Raw genomic sequence first — 18,163 nt, forward strand, 5'->3', positions numbered from 1 at the left:
GCTAAAATCGACCAACAAACAAATATTTTTCTACCTAGAACTACGTAAGCCTTGAGTTCTCTATTGAGATACGTAGGAGCAGGATTGCGAAATCTTGTCAGGCCCATTAATAAAAAACTTAGGTTTAGTCCCCTTCGTTGCAAAAATCCAAAAACATTCTTCTCTCTTCTATTCTTTCTTTGCCACCTAATAACTTGAGAAGCCTAACATTTCTAAGCTAACACTAACGCGCATAAATAACCTAATGGTTCCCGTTGAGTACAACGGACGTGAGGGGTGTTAATACCTTCCCCTTGCATAATCGACTCCCGAACCCTGATTTGGTTGCGACGACCATAATCATTGTCGTTCTTTCTTGGGTTTTATCGATATTTCCCTTTTCCTTTTTAGGAATAAATAAAGTTCGATGGCGACTCTGTTCAGTCCATCATGCAAGCGTGCGATTGCACTTTGCTAAGTCGTGTTCTCATTTTTTTTAGGTGTGACACATACTTTTTGTTTAATTGAATGACAATTTGAACTCGATATTAACGTGCAGTCCTTGAGATCGACATTCGGGGAATTTACCCGTTATTACTATAATAGGAAAAATAGTACACTTTCTATTTTTTCGATCATGGACAAACGGAGCTTGATCCTGAATCTCAATCCCCAAAATATGTGAATACTCCACCAAAGTAGGAGCCAACTTGTAATCCTAGAATGTGAAGCATCTCAATGGAGGATCATAGAACTGCACCAGGGTGTGAAGAGTTATAGTATTGACTTTTCTGTTAAGCATACCTAGGAGATTCCCATAGGCCTTCTTGAACTTGTCTTTGTTGTCGAAAACTAGACGAGCTCTCAATCCTCTCAATGTCTTCAAAGAAGGCTCCACAAACTTGTAGCTACAAACACCTCTTCTAGTAGGATCCATTCTCTAATGATCACTCAAACAAAGACTTATTTCTTGAATTCCCTAGAAATGTACATGCAAAAATTAATTTCAAAATGATGTAATGATATGCAAGCATCATAGATGCAACAGTTCAGTATAATCTAGAGATTCTGGATAATCTGGCCACATCACATAATATAAGATCAAAGGTCCGGCATGACCTGGAAAATATGGGTAACCTCAGTATAACAATCTGATATGATCTGAGAAATCTGAATAATAACATGTCCATGTAACTCAATATAGGATCAAAGGTACGACGTATATAAGAGATCAATGGTAAGAATGGTCTTGGTTTCCTACAGAAAAAACCCAATAGCCCTCTTACAGGTGTGTACTAGTCCTCAAAGGTGGTCCCTAAAAGGTCTCTCAGAGTCATCGACTCAAATGAAAATACCATGTCGTAGTGAATTCTCACAGGACAAAAGTACTTCCAAGTGAATCTAGTCTGGGTGTGGTTCTCAGGACAACCCAACGCGCAAAACGCAGGCCGACATGACTATCCACAGATCTATCATGTGTGCATACTCAAGCTCGGGTGTAGAGCTTCTCTCACATAGTATCATCTCATCCCAATAGGTAATATGATAGATAATATCCATAATGCATCATATAAATATTTAAAGCAGTAAAGTAATGTGATAAATAACATAAATAAAGCGAGTAAAGCAATAAAGGTAAACACCTACTTTCATAAGGAGAACAAACAAAATTGGGCTCGACTTGCTTAGGAAAGGATCCCTAACAGAGTCTCCAGCTGAAGCTACGCAAAAAATACCCGAGCGCATCGCACGCTCAAAGATACAACAGATTTGCCATCGAACTTTATTTATTCCCGAAGGAAAAGGAAAACATTGATAAAACCCGGGGGAAAGAGAAAAGGGTAAGGAAGTCGGTTATGCAAGGGGAAGGTATTAGCACCCCAAACATCCATGGTACTCCATGGGAATCGTTTTGAATGTTCTTTGCTAGGATATGTGTTATTATCTGAATATTACTCACGAAAGGGGAAATGGGGGGTTAATAGATAAGTTTAAAAAGGTGAGAAATAGATAATTGTGCTCGCCAAGGATTTAGGCCCGTGTGCCTACGTATCCTCATTCGTGCAATGAGGGAATTAGAGCTCCGTAGTTCGTGGAACTAGGGCGGATACGTTAGTTATTTTTAATGGACAATATTAACATTCGCGCTCTACTGTCGACTAGCTTGTATGCCGCGTGGGAGTTTTAAGTGTCTGTCTGTTTGTGGTAGAATGGATGAACTCGGATTGCACTCTAGCAGTTAAACATTTCTTTCTCGATCATGGAGGCTTAAGCGTCGTTCACGGTAGAACGAAAGTAACACATCTTTTCGGAAAAGGTTTTAAACGGAAAATGAAGCCCAAAGGCAAAATTAAGTTTTATGAGGTGAGTTTGCTTTTATCCTGAAATGAAAGTCATGATTTGAATCATACTAAAGTCTATGAATGGAGATGAATACATTGAGCAACTGGTTCATTCGTCTCGTACCCAAAGATATCCAGAATGGAGGTATGAATTCTCAAGTCATATTCCTTCTCTATTGCTTAAGGCTCGTATCGTACAATTCTAATCGTATGGTTAATTGTTTTTGAATTTATTCACAAAATGGTTTTAGTTTTACTTGGAGAACAAAAGTATAGAAAGAGAAACCCTGAAAGGTTGAAATCAGATCTTCAGGCCCAATCTTCAGTTCTGATCTTCACGTGTGTGTTGAAAGACTTATCAATTATTCGATTTAAATTGCATTAAAGTCTATGAATAGATGTGAATACAATGAGAAACTGGGTCATTCGTCTCGTACCCAAAGATATTCAGAATAGGGGTAGGAATTCTCCAGTCCCATCCATTCTCTACTACTTAAGGCTCATGACGTGCAATTTGCATCATAATCGATGAGTTTTGAATATGAATTTCCTTACAGCTTCCCATGATGAAGGGTTGTCTTTGAAGGATGAAGATGCTTGACAATTAACTTGAATCAAATTATGCTAAAGCCTATGAATAAAGATGAATACAGTGAGCAACTGGGTCATTCATCCCGTACCCAAAGATATTCAGAATGAGGGTAGAAGTTATCCAGTCTCATTCCTTCTCTATTACTTAAGACTCGTGGCACACAACTTGGCTCATGATCAACAAGTGTTAGATTTGACCTTTGTAGTGTTTGAATAGTAGTCATGTCTTGTACTGATTTGAATTGCTTGAAGTCTTGGTCTTGATCTTTGGATCTTGATTGAAGTTGGAGATCCAGTATCCAACACGTCTTGATCACAAGGACTTGCTTTGTCAAGTGATCAAGGGTCTTTTGATCTCTTGACTAAGCTTGGGGAATTAAGCACAATCAAAAGATTTAGTTAATCAAAACGTACTTTGATCAACTTAATCAATTGGAAAAAAGCTAGTTGAAAGTGAATACAACTACCTAAAGGGTTAATGGATTATTTGAATTATTTTTACCACGCCTAGAACTAGGGGAACATGCAAAAATTAGGCTATTTCTAAGCATAGGGGTAAAACAGTCAATTCACAATTTCATAAAAATTGAATTAAAATTCTAATTATGAAAAATCTAATTAATCTCCATTTAAATTCTAAACCAACCTAGTTTCTAAAATTCTCAAAAGATTATCTAATTAACCTAATATTTCTAAATTCAATTCTAACTAACCTAATCTATTTAATGTAATCACACCTTAAACTCCTAATTGATTTTTAATCTCTAATTAATTTCTAATCTCTTTCTCATTAAATTATAACCAAATTTTAATACCTAATTAAAATTCTAAAAAAAGGATAATTATCTAATATTTTATCTAAATCTAATATTGCTAATTAAACCGAGTTAAGCAAATCCTAATTACATTAAAGCTCTAATTATGTTAGTTATGTTAGTTCCTGATTAATTTCTAATTAACAAAACACCAAACAAAAATATAATAAAACAAACAAGCAAAAATTGAAGAAAAGCTGTAAATGGGCCCTGATTGGGAAATGAGGGGTGCCGGCAATATTTTTAGTATTAGGCACAAACGAAGCCCAAATCAGAGGGGGGTGTTGGTAGCGTTTCCATCATTGGGCCCAAACAAAGCCCAGCGAGGTTTCAGAGGGGGTGCCTCAGGAATTGAGGGGTGTGGTTAGAAGGTTAGGCCTAAAGAGAGTGGACAAAGCCCAAATGTCTAAGTGAGAGGGATCCGGTCCAACTCCAAAATCCTGAGCTGAGACGCCCTAAAAATTCCCTCCTTCTTTCAAATAGCATCGCCGGAGGCAACGCTTCGCCGTGCCGTAGGTAGACGAGCGATCCTAATCACACAAACAAACCTAAAAAAGCAACCGTCCCCTCGCCCTGGTTCTGAATCCTCTCCTAATTTTCATCAATTTCCACTCCTTAATCTAGATCGAACAAAACTAGATTACGAACCCTAGGAGCATAAATCCAAATTAAATGAAGATTTCCAGGAATCAGAGCCTGATAGGAGAGTGTTTTGATTCCTGAGGTGAGCCTCTACATATCTGTAAGTGAAATGATGCGTAATGAGGAAGAATCAAATGCCTACCTCGTCGGAGAAGATGTTGAAGATGGAAGCGATGATGGTCTTGATTAAGGTATTCCCTTAATCCTTTGTTCCTTCTTCTTCTGAGCCTTGCGCTTTTTCTTCTCACTTCTACCCCATTTCTTTAGTCTGTAGGAACAGGAAGATGATTGTGGTGCTTGTTTGTGGTAAGTGGCGTTCTGAGGTCGGCGTAGAGTGAGGTAATGGAGGTAGAAGCTCAATTGATTAGAGCTTCTGATGCCGAAGCTCTAACAGTTACGGTGGTTTAGAGCTTATGGTGAGGGATTGAGATGAATTGGGGGAGTCACGTACCAAACTCATGAATGAGGGTGAGATATGAATTTATAGGGCTGGGAGTGGCTAACTGAATTGGGCAGCTCGGGTAGCTCCGTTAGGGTTGTGGTTACCGTTAGTGAGATTGAAAGGGAGTTCAGTTAGATGTTAGAGTTCTGTTAATTTTGGTTAGTGTTAGTTACGGACAAGCTAAGTTAATTATCCAGCTAGCCAATTCTGTTAGTGTCAATTATTACCGTTAGTTGTTGATCGATATTGTTATGTTCATGAATTAATGCTTGATGCCCCTTTTTTGTGTTGCATTGCATTAGAACGGTTAATATGTGCTATGTGTTATGATGGTGCACAATTGATTTAGTGGTTCTATGAATCAATGATGACAGTGCAGGTTGCTTTACTGATGGTGGTGAGCGAGAGGCTTCAACATGAAACAAGCCATTTCTATGACTGGTTCAAGGCTCAAAACCTATGTGCAGGCTCAGGTGATGACCTGAGGACGAGAATTGGCGTAGCAGGGTATGCTGCAGGGTGTTTCAGGATTGGGATTAATGCTTCAATGACACAGGGCATCAAAAGTTTGGTACAAGGTCATGGCATTTTGAGTAAGTTTTGTCTTGTGCAGCATGGCTTGTGATTAGGGATGGCAAACGGGCATGCCCGTCCTGTTTAGGCCCGCCCCGCAAAACCCCGCAAAAAAACGGGGCGGGACGGGGCGGTCATAGTTGAGGATGTGGGTCTAAAACTTAGACCCGCCTCGCAAAAAAGTGAGGGCGGGGTGGGGAAAGCCCGCGGACACTGCACTCTTTAAGCCTAAAAATACAAAAATTTATGTAAATGCACGTGCCCGTAAAAGCCCGTGAAAAAAACGGGGCGGGGCGGACACTTTTGAGGGTGAGGGCCTAAATCCTTGGCCCGACTCGCCAAAACTGACGGGTAAAACGGACATGGCCCGCGGGCCGGGCCCGTTTTGCCACCCCTACTTGTGATTATGTTTGTTCCAGGTATGAATAGGGCTAGATTACAAGTGGCTTGAACATGAACACATGATGTATGGTTTATTTTAAAAGTTATTAGGCCATGTTGGTTCTGATGTGGAAGATGCTTGCTGCAGCTGGTGGTTGTTGCTGTTGGTTCTTATTAATAGTTATTAGGTTAGTTGATTTTCTGGTGAAGCATGGTTAGCTGTTAGGAATGAATTTGATTTCTATTATGACTGTTAGGTTAGATATTAGTAGCAGTTGGAAGTTATTAATTGGTATCTATTAGATGCATGGTTATGGTAGCTGCATATGAATGAATGTGAAAATTCTCCATGCTAAAATTGATAAGATTGTCATGTGTCATGTATATGCTGGATGAATGAGTGCGTAGCTGGTTGACTGCTATGCTTGGTTGACAGTAGAATGTTTACTGTGTTATAATGCAGGTGGAGTGGTTTTCTATTTTCCTCTGTTTGGAGCATGATGCATGACCTTGAATTGGTTTGTTGTTGCAGAGCTAGACTTGAATGGAGCATGAATTTAAGGTGTGATAACTCCTGCTTGTTTTTGATATACTCTGTTATAGGTTTTGAAGCATGATGGCATTGCATGATTGTCTTGATTATTGTAGATGGTAAGATGAACTTGCTTGGTTGTCTGCAGTTTTGAAGTGGCATTTTCTTGGTCTTCTTCTGAACCTGGCTCAATTAAAATGTTAATTGAATTGGATTGTTGCTGCATAATTGTATTTGCATTTCCATTGTTCTGTTTTGCATTGCCAACTAAAAGTGTGCTTAAGTTGTTGTGAATTTTGTTGCACTTGTCTGTTGCAGATTTGTTGTGTTCATGATGTTCTTAGCCTGCTGCTTATGTTGTAGGACTGCAAGGTTGAATGGTCAGCTTTGCCATGTGAAGTTGATATCATGGAATGCATTGCCATTGTTTGCTGCAGCTTTGGCTGCCATGGTTATTTTGGAAAAGTGCATGTGTTTGTGTATGTATGCTACATGTATGTGTTAGTCATGACATATGATGAATGTATGGACTGATTTGTGGACATTCTTAACTGTTTTACAGGACTGCCACATGTTATGGACATTTGAACCAATGCTTTAAACAAACTCACCATGACAAAAATGCAAAAACAAGCTTTACTTGGAAAGAGGGTTAACTTGTAAGGAAAATGATGAAGCAAGAAGAATGAAGGATGACATCATGAAGTTTAGGAATCTTAGAACAAATGTGTTGACTTTGGTCAAAGTTGACCAAAAAGTCAACTATTGACCAAAGTCAACCTTTGGTCAAAGTTATTATTATTTTTTTATATTATTTTTTTAATGATGTAAATATGACTATGTATGAATGAATATTGGTATAATTATGCCTTTTGAATGGAATGAAACAATATCTTTTTTTTTGCCTACTAAAATCAATGTTTGTCTGGCCTTAAATGAAACATGGACCATGGGTTTGAAAGAATGAATTTAAAGTATCAAGTGATCATGAATGTTTATGAAATCATCATGAATTAGAAATGCCACTAACCATAAGTGATATGCCAATGAACAATGAAATAGGGCCTCCACAACAAGAATCAATTCAATCACAAATAATAGACTAAAGTGAACAATGAAATAAGGCCTCCACAACAAGAATCAATTCAATCACAAACAATAGACTAAAGTGATGAGCAAACTTGTAAACCACGCAACCACATGACTTGAATGCATCTTGACTATGTCATGCTTGTGGATGGAATCAAAGTAAAACTTGGAAGCAAACTTGTGCGTGAAGCAATATAATGCCATGGCTATGGATGCATGAACAAGTATACAAGCAAAGCAATGCATAATCCGAGCTTAGTTAATTATAACCAATGCAATGAATAGAACAAGGCCTTGAAGCAAGAATTAAGGCACGAGGCCAAACCTTAGTGATTGTATGTTTAAGCAAGATCAACAAATGATAGGGCATGATGTACCTCCTGAATTAGGGTTTGGGATCAAGTTATAAAGTTAAGTTGTTTAGACAAACAACAAGGGAACAAGGGCCAAGGCTTTTGCAAGCCTTATGGTCAAAAGATGATCAGATGATTCACCATGCCTTGAATAAAGGGTCACAACAAATTAGGGTTTATCTAGGTCAAAGATCCAAGTGCCAAGCAATAACCAAAGGTCTCAAATCAAGGAGCAACCAACATAAGCACTGCACCAATGTCATGAACCACCACTAGGGTTTCAAATCAAGCCACAAAGCTCCTCAAACCATAGGCCCCCAATTGGGGTTTATAAGCCTAGTCCATGCACATAAGCCAAGCCACAAGATCCTTTAAGATCAAGAATTAGGGTTACAACCCATATAATGAGCAATACCATGATCTTCAAGTCACAACCCTGATTTTTGTTAGCCACAAGCCTTGAATCTATGATGCTTGTTAGCAAATGTTAATCATGAACGAATGATGAATATGAATGAGACATGGATGAATATAGATGGATCTCAAGTTATAGGTTAGGTGAAAAGCGAAAAGGGAGGGGAAATTTTGGGGTATGACAACGTCTTTTCACTATGTTGAAGGAGGAGGTGAAGTGCATGAAATTTCGATCCAATTATTTGAGGTGGTTAATGTTGAGATGGTTGCCCCCGTGAGGGAAGGAATGAAAAATGAATTACCAATGATCTCTTTGGAGGATTCTAAAATTGTGATTAAGGCTGGATACCCTGAAGGTTAGGGGAGATTATTGGATTTTCCTGTGAATAAGGACCGCTTTGGTTTGGGATATCACTCCCAAAATGTGAAAAAGTTAATTCTAAATGTTGTGGAGGGACAAATGCTCCCATTATCAGAGATCTTTGCAAGCTCCAGACACCTCATAGATTGGTATATCTATGCAGTGGAAGAAGAAGGAGTTAGCGTTGTTGATGAAGAAGAATTGGTGTACAAGAGGATGGAAGGCCAAGAACTGCCAAATTGGACCGCAACTGAAACACCCGAAGTTACTATGTTTGAAAAGTAATTTCTTGTTTGTTTTATTTTACTTAAACAAAAAAAATAACCATGTTATGCCCAAGGCATGGGGAACCATCTGTAGGCCCCCCTTAATTTTCAATCAAATTAATCAATGAAATCATCACATTTGCATTCAAATTGTGCTCTTTGTCTTTCATTTATTTTTACCTTTTCATTTACAAAAAAAAATGGCAATGTTTCTTATTTCCTTTTTAAGTTTTCATTCATTTTTTCTTTCCTCCATAAAAATAAAAGCATGAACCCTGAATCATGTAGATTCTCCTCTGTCGTACCCCAAAATTTGCCCTACCTTTTGCAGTTTTTGTCTGGCTTATTTCCCATTGCGTCTGCATATCCATCCCTCATAGCACATTCATTTATAATTGTATTTTTATCATTAATTCAAAGGTTTTACTAAAGTGGTACTGACACAACAATATCGGTTGTCTCACTCCTTATTGGATCAAGTCACGTATGACTCCAATCTATGGCATATGTAGGTAGTTGTATTGATTTCATCATGACATTGGATATTGGGGTTACTAGGGGTTGTCTCGGTCTTTGATTTATTCTATTCATGGCACAAATGTTCATTCAAGTTAAAGAAATCAGATTCAAGATTGGTTCATATTCACTCAAGTACAAAATATGGTTTAAACAACTGTTTTAGTACAAAATGTCCAATAGACCGAAATCAACAAGTACACCAAGCCTTGATCATACCAATCCTGCAAAATCATACACAAGGAAAGCAATTCTGCCTCAAACATGAGCCCATGCATCAAAACAAAGGAAAAAATCATTTTTGCTTGATGTTAATCAGTTAACATATATTGGTTAATCGATTAACTTGGGACAGTATACAAAAAGACCATTATGTGTGATGTTAATCGATTAAAATATATTGGTTAATCGATTAACCTGCTTCAAGTAGCCAAAAAAGGGTCATTCTGCGTGATGTTAATCGGTTAACATATATTGGTTAACTGATTAACCTGGGACAGTGAGCCAAAATGTTGCATTTTTCAGCAGTAATGCAGTATGTTTTGCACTCCAAACCAGTTTCAATGCTTGCATCAATACACATTTCTACCTCTACATGATTATGCAGCCACCAATCATATCATTCATGCATTGGACCAAGCTCTTAACACTTCAATTCACCAAACTTCTCAAACATTTGTGAGTTACTCATAACAGTCCCAAACCAAATTCCAAACCACTTCAACTAACTCCAAACCTCTTCAAACTAATTCCAAGCCTCATTTAACCAATTCTAAGCCTCACAAAACTAACTCCAAACCTCCATTTGATCCAAACATATAACCTATATAAACAGATCACTCTCATTACACCAAAGGCTCTCAAAAAATCTACTCATTCTCTCAAATTACTCATTGCAATTTCTCACTTCATCTTCTGCCATTCTTCTCCCTACACCAAAGCTCAAACCACCATTGGAGCAAGCTTCGCATTGAAGTTTGTTATCAATTATGCTAAACCTCTTGCATTCAATAATCATCCCTACATTCACATAATCAACATCAACAACAATAATTCAGAATTTTTCAGAATTGATTCTTGAAGAAGAGGAGTTCATAGTAGAAGTAGAAGATTGAAGAGTCCAAGTAGCATACCTCTGGTTTTCTCTTCTTCATCTTTATCACCTCCAAATTTCAACAAGTTCCAAGATAATCCTCCGTCTTGTAGATCGGTGAATTTTCATCTTTGCTTGATTGCTGAATTTTTGATACCATAATGTAGCTTATGTAGTGGAGAATAAAAACCCCAAGGTTTGATGGTTTGATTCTCCTCCATCTCCATTTAATTTCAGATTTTGTGCTTAAGGTTCTTGACTTTAATGACTCAATTTCCAGAATTAGTTAATTTGTGGTTATAATGGATGAGGGATTAGGATAGAAGAGGTTGAGAGGAGTAAGAAAATGGGGTATTTTCTTGATTCTGGCCAACTCCGCCGCCTCCGCCGCGGTGGTGTCGGAGCTCCGGTGGTGGTTCTGTTTTGACATGAAATTGGAAAATGATGTGTAAAGAAGAAATTGAGTTTGCTGAATTTTTGCACCTCCCTTTGCAAATTTTGTTAGGTTTAACCATTAAGTCCAATAGTTTGCTTTCTACATCCCTGTTTTGCTTAGCAACATACTTGTTGAATCCAACTACAGTTCTTGGTATTTGGGCTCATTCTATTGGATCCAAAACCCCTTTTTTTGAATTCTGCACTAGATTCAAGACTTGCATCCCCCTTGGCCCAACATTTTAATTACCATTTTAATTACTTTTAATTCCATTTTATTTTGTGTTGATATTTTTAGTAATTGTTTTGTTAGCATTTTAATTAGATTTAATTAGGCTTTAGATTTTAATTAGAATTTAGGAATTAATTGGATTTTTGTATAGTTTTCTAATTAGATTTTAATATAGTTTGATTAGGAATTAGAAAATAGTTAGATTTTAGTTCATTTTAGAATTTAGTTAATTCTTGAACATTTGGTTAATTTTAGAATTTAGGACTTAATAAATTTTTAGTTTATAATTAAATTTAATTGGAATTAAGTTTGTGTTCATAATCGGATATTTTTGTGAAAAGACCTTTTTACCCTTAGGGGACCATTTTGGCATTTTGATCATATAATTGCATGTTCCCTTAGGAATTTTTGACATAAATTTTAATCAAATCATGATTAACTATAACATGATCCCTTAGATCAGTTTGATTAATCATAACTGTTAGATTAGGTTTTAACCTAGTTCTCAAAATAAATTCTAACCCTCGATTCAAGTTGATCAAAAGTAATTTTGATCAATTAAATCCTTTGATATTGTATAATACCACAGTCTAAATTGAGTGACCAAAAGACCTTTGGTAATTTAATAAGACTTTTTCTCTAAGTTGTGGAGCTCGAAGCCTCAAGTCAGATTCTCCATCAAGGCATCCTCATTCATACTAAGCAGTGGATAGTACAAGCACATCAAAGGTGACATCTTCAAGAGCTTGTCGAATCAAAGTTAGGATTGTGTGGCATGAGCCTTAAGTAATAGAGAAAGAATGGGACTGGAGAATTCCTACCCCCATTCTGAATATCTTTGGGTATGGGAGGAATGACCTAGTGCTCATCGTATTCACCTCTATTCATAGACTTCAACACAATTCTAATCATACGATTGGCAAGTCTCTCTCTTAACAAAGCAATACAATAAGAAAGGACCACATCAAAAACTTATCAATCATAATCAAATTGTATGATACGAGCCTTAAGAAATGGAGAAGGAATGGGACTAGAGAATTCTTACCCCCATTCTGAATATCTTTGGGTACGGGACGCTTGACCCAGTTGATCATTGTATTCACCTCCATTCATAGACTTTAGTGCAAGTCGAATCAAACGATTGATAAGGTATTCATCATTACAACAAACCATGACAAAGATTCTCCTCCAGCAACTTAGAAGTTAAGACGAGAATTACATGCCACGAGCCTTAAGTAGTAAAGAAGGAATGAGACTAGAGCTTTCCTACACTCATTCTAGATATCTTTGGGTGTGGGACGTTTGGCTCGTTGCTTATCGTATCCACCTTTACTCATCGAATTTAGTGTGGTTCTTATCCAATAACTATCAATTCTAATACATCTTCCAATAATTCAATCTTTTCTTTTTCCTCCTCAATCATCTTGTTTCGAAAGCTTTGATTTCCTCATTGCCCAATTAGGATACATAGGCAGGAGAATTCAGATTCTCCGTGAGCTACCTTATTTATTAATCCATCATTCTTTCACCAATCAATACCATCGTTTTGAGATCAAATATCATGTTTCCTTGGTTTCCATGTTCATCCTTTTAGGACGCCTAATGAATAGTCTGCCTTGTGAACCAAGAGTTGTTTGGCTTGTACCCAAACATTTAATTCATTTTGCTGGAGTCTTGGTCTATACCAGTTTACTCTTGGGTTCACATCTTTCACCCCTTGCTGGAGTTCAAATCATACCATCCTTTGGTTTAAACCATACTTTGATCACAACCTCTTTTCATCTCCCATCACTAGTTCTATGAACTATGGAGCTCTAGATTCCTCATTGCACTATGAGGATACATAGGCATGAGGGCCCTAATCCTCATCGAGCACTCCATCTATTTCTTTCCTTTTCCCCATTCCTTTGTGAGTGATCTTTAGATATCACACCTATTTGAACGAAAACAAACAAAACGGTTCCCATGGAGTACCATGGATTATAGGGGTGCTAATACCTTCCACTTGCATAATCGACTTCCTTACCCAACATATCTCTTTCCCCCGAGTTTTATCGATATTTTCCCTTTCCTTCGGGAATAAATAAAGTTCGATGGCGACCCTATTGTATGTTCGAGCGTGTAATACGTTTGGGCATATTTCTGCTAGTTTCAGCTGGCGACTCTGCTGGGGACTTTGCTTCTTGAAACATTTCCTAGTTACTAAAAGGAGTCGAGCCTAGTTTTGACTGCTTCTTCGTTCGTTTGGTTGTTTACCTTATGAGTTCCCATTTTAGCATTATGTTGGTACAAGTTATACTTTCTCCTCACTACAACCATACTCTGGAAGTTGTTTTCCTTGTTCATCCTAGTTGTTTAGACAAACACTTCTTTGTCTTTCCTTTGATTTTGTGGTTCCAAGAACTATGATTGCTCTGATTTTCTCATTGCATAATGAGAATACGTAGGCACGAGGATGTGAATCCTTGGTGAGCATACTCCTAACTATTCCTCCTTCCGCCTTATAGCACCATTCATATCTTTCATGATCCATTACCTGCCTTCAATCATAAACCGTTCACTCCAGTGACATATTCTTTCTTTGAAATCAGATACACTTTCTTTGGATACTGTAGCGGTGTATTCGTTGCTATATGATTTATCGATTAAACCATAAGCAAGAGATACAATGAATTTTGAGTCGCCACCGCACTTTTATTTATCCAAAGGACTGGCTAAAAAGCGAACAAAAGCCTAAGAAGTTTTACACGTAGAAAACTAATAAAAAGATCAGAGAGTCTGGGTAAGGGGTAAATTACGCAATGGGAAGGTGTTAGGCACCCACTACGTCCTAGGTACTCCTAGGGAGCCCTTTTCACACTTGTTGTATAAAATTGTTATTTGTTATGACATAAGTATTGTGCAAACATGATTGGGATGATGAGAAAAGAATATACAAATTTTATTGGGTTTGAACGGATGAACCCGTTGCCTACGTACCTTCCATCAAAGGTAAGGATCAAAACGCCGTAGTTCGGCTAAAAGATTTCCAAAAGTTGGTGGATTCAATTTTAAACAATAGCACTGAGGCTTTTCATTATCAATGGGAGAACACTCGACCAAAACCAACATCCACCATGCGAGGATAGCTTCGACGTACTAGAGGGGTTAACCCTGTTTTCAGTACGGAAGTCTTACTGTCGACTCACTAAAGATAAGGTGAGGTTTACATCAACCACAATGATAATTGAAACCTATGGCTAATGCATGAAAAGATTAACAATGGACAAAGCCAAAACAAGTGAATGGGTGAAGTTAATTAATTGTGATTATGAAAGTAGAGTCAAAGTATGATTAAGATTAATTCAAAGAAGTATTATGAAATGGAGTTTGAAAAAAGTCAAGGACTTGGGTCCAGGTTTTTAGTTTGAAAAAACATGAAGATGTTTGCACAATATCTATCTCAAGTTTGAAAGTAAAGTGTGAAAAGGTTTAGGACACAATGGGGATGAATGGATGAAGATGGATTGTAAAACTTCTTAGAATGTTCACCTCTTGAAATCATATAGAAGATGATTCAAGTGTGTCCTTTGGAATGGGCAATGGATAATAATAATGTAAGCAAGCAAATGATACCGGATGCCACTCAATGGTCTTACTCCAATCTCACAAACAAAAGCGGATATCGGATACCAATAGATGGATTTACACCAGTCTCCTAAAACAGAAATGGATATCAGAGGCCACTCAATGGACTTACACTAATCTCCTTAACAAAGAAATGAAAAGTGGATACCGGATGCCAATCTGTCTGGACTTATACCAATCTCCAACAAAGGAAACAAACACTTGGATGTCAGATGCCAATCTGTCTGGGCTTACTCTAACCTCCACAGTATGATCCTAGGAATACAAATGCCAACTTGCAGGGACTTACAGTTGTATCCTCACATACAAACAAACAAATGCATCCAGCACAAGGATGAGTGGCCAATAAGATGGTCTTACAACTCACTTCCATATCATAGGAACAATGGCCAAAGGATATGGTCTTACAATTGTCCTCAATGGGTAAACAACAATGATAATGTCACAAAGACAAATGAGATGATCATGCAATAATGAGCAATTAATGATGATAAATGCATAAAGCATACAAGCAAACATGTGCATATGAAACAACAATCAATCAATGAAAGCATTCAGCACACACTATAACCAAACAAGGAGGCTCATACAAAAGGGTTAGGCATTGAAGCCAACTGGAATAGGATAATGGTGCTCTTAACCTTGCCATTGAGGGGGCTAAGGTGAAGCAGATGAGAGGAGATGAGGGGTGTGCCTCATTGCTCTTATCCCTGGTCAGGGAGAGCATTTGAATATCAGAAGGTGTGGGAGTTCAGAAAGTAGGAACTCTCTCCACATATTAGACTCTATAGATCTTGGGCTTGGATCTCAATGCTACAACCATGTAATGGGAGCAAGGAGAAGACTCACAGAATAGTAGGAGATAGGTTGCTTATCTCTTTGATCTACCAATTGCCTTATTTGAAGGACTTTTCCTGCTTGGGACAAATATAAACACACACAAGCATTGCCTCTTAAGGAGGACTTCAGACAGTTGCCTGGCCAAATAACAGGCCAGGTCTTCCAGACTACATGAAGAAAAGGGATTATACCTCAAATGCAAATTGCTAAATAGCAAAGCAAAGCAAGTTCAAAGAACTAAGCAACTAATGGTACCTGAAATAGTCAAACAAATCAGTACACCATTCAAAAGTCAAAGCAAAATGAGAATAGAATTAACAGTCAACATAATCAGATGAATGTGCAAAGCACAAGACTCAAATCATATGAGTCAAGCCACCTACAAAACAAAGAGGTTAGCTCATGATAAACAATCAAGCTCAATCAAATTGGATTGTTCTCTTTGAAGCATTGGTTGCTTAACCTGAAAACAGGAACTCAAACATAAGCCACAGGACCACTAGGACAAGCCTAGGGTCAAAAATGAATGAGAAAGTCAAAACAGCAAAGGAAAGTCAACCAAAATCAAGTTCAAACATTTAAGAAGCAAACCCAATTGATTTCATGTTCATATCATTCATCATCATGATTTCATAAGCAAAGGAAGTCAAAGCATGGCAAATGAAAGCTTATAGAAGTCAACAGCAAGACTTAGCTCAAAACCAAACATAATCAATTCCAAAAATCACCAAATAATTCATGGTCAATCACAATCCACAACATGACATGCATATAAAATTTCAGCTCATTTGGATCATGGGAAGATGGTCAATTAAAATCAGAAAGCCAAAACAATTTCAAGCATGCACAAAGAAGTCAACCAAACATACATCAACTTCAAAAAATCATAACTCAATGACAACAGATGAGAAATGAATGGTATCAACACCATGGCAAAGCTTAAGATGTCTAGTATGCACATGTAAAATTTCATGATCATCCAATAAAGTATGAGAATTTCCCAAATGGAATGGCAAGATGTGTCACACAAAGTCAACATTTGACTAGACAGGGGAGAAAAATCTCAAACAATTAGGAAATGGCATAATTAATTCCAAGAAAATTCACATGTGAACTAGACATATAAGAGAAGGTTCATGCAAAATTTCACATCAATTGGAGGTCAGGAAGCATGTCATCAAAAATCATGAAATTGCATAGCATTGGTGTGACACACATTGTCACACCCTACTTCACAAATTCATAACTCAGCAACCAAATAAGATAAATTCAAGAACTCTACATAAAAATAACCATGGATGAGTGTACTTTAAGCACAAAAAATTTCAGATCAGCAAAAATCATGATAAAAAAGTAGACATTCATATGAACATGATGCAAAAAATTTCATGAAATTTGGAATTAAAATGATGATGTTATGAATTTTGTAAGATGAGCATATCAAATGAAATAAATAAACAAATAACCATGGATTGATAAGTCAAAAAGGTTGACCAGTGGCACGATGGTAAATATGGATTCACTTAAATGAAACGGTGAGCATCGATGGTGATGTGGCAAGCAACGATTCAGCATGGGCAATGGCACAGTAACAATTCATGCAACGCAGAAGTCCAAAAGCAGAAACGCGATTCACATGAAATTTTTCTGGGTTTCTTAGGGTTTCAACTACAGTAATCATCTTCATCAAATCATGAAAAACGAAATCGCCCAGAAATCATGAATACGCATACCAATCGAACAATCAAACCAAGCACAATCATAATCCCAAATCCATATTCGTTAAAACAAACTAAACACGAAGCAACAAGCAAAAACATCCATGAACATCAAGCTTTAAAACCGAATTACTCACTCCATACTCAACCATTTTTAATAATCTAAAGCTCATTGGACTCAGCAAGGTATAAACTATCTAAAGCATGGCACGATTTTGGAAAATAAGTGAATCGAAAACTAACCAAAAATGAAGCTCAGTGATGATTCAGTGTTTCTTTGGCCACAAATGCTTCAAACAGATGCACACGCAGGTCCTAGGAGGTGAATGGTTGAGATACTTTAGCTCAGCAAGGCTTGAAAGTGCTTAAATCGCATATTGCCATGGATGTAGCTTGAAGAAAACAGAACATAAGATGAACTTCCAGTTGGTAATTGATGCTTCAAAAGGCTTCCAAATGATGGCTAGGTGATGAAACAATGAAGGGATGCTCGTGGTTCTTTAGAGTTTTTGAGCAGAAATTGCAAAATGTCAAAATGGTGTTCTTGAGAGAAGAGGGTTTTCTGTATGTTTGTGAGGCTGCGGCTAGCTCTAGGGTTTGTAAATGACAGGAAATATGTTTAAATACTTCTGTTTAATGTTGGTTAATGAAGTGCTAAACAAGATTAGCTCAAATGAAGCATTTTTGCTCTCTTGCTAATTTTCACCAAGTGGCAAGGAGGGTGTAAGTTCTGTCCGAGTTTGGGCCTTGGGCAAGCTTCAAATAACATTTCAAACAAGTTCCAATTGGCCAAAATGAGTAAAATTGGTTATTTGAAAAAGTCAAAATTCCAACTCACTTGAAATTAATCCATGTAGGTTCAAAAATGCCATTTTGCATGGTAATGTTTTGGTGAATGAGGAATACATTTTTGGAAAGAGGG

The 18,163-nt window shown here is 37.4% G+C and overlaps 1 long non-coding RNA gene across 1 annotated transcript; it reads left to right on the forward strand.

The window, feature by feature from the left end:
- Window positions 1–4,202: 4,202 nt before the first annotated feature.
- LOC127126688 (uncharacterized) lies at window positions 4,203–7,142 on the forward strand. The gene is made up of 4 exons (XR_007805069.1): window positions 4,203–4,560; window positions 5,186–5,404; window positions 6,229–6,327; window positions 6,860–7,142. It is a non-coding gene; the product is annotated as an uncharacterized LOC127126688 (long non-coding RNA).
- Window positions 7,143–18,163: the final 11,021 nt, after the last annotated feature.

The sequence above is a fragment of the Lathyrus oleraceus genome, chromosome 3 (assembly GCF_024323335.1).
Source record: "Lathyrus oleraceus cultivar Zhongwan6 chromosome 3, CAAS_Psat_ZW6_1.0, whole genome shotgun sequence".
NCBI lineage: Eukaryota > Viridiplantae > Streptophyta > Magnoliopsida > Fabales > Fabaceae > Lathyrus > Lathyrus oleraceus.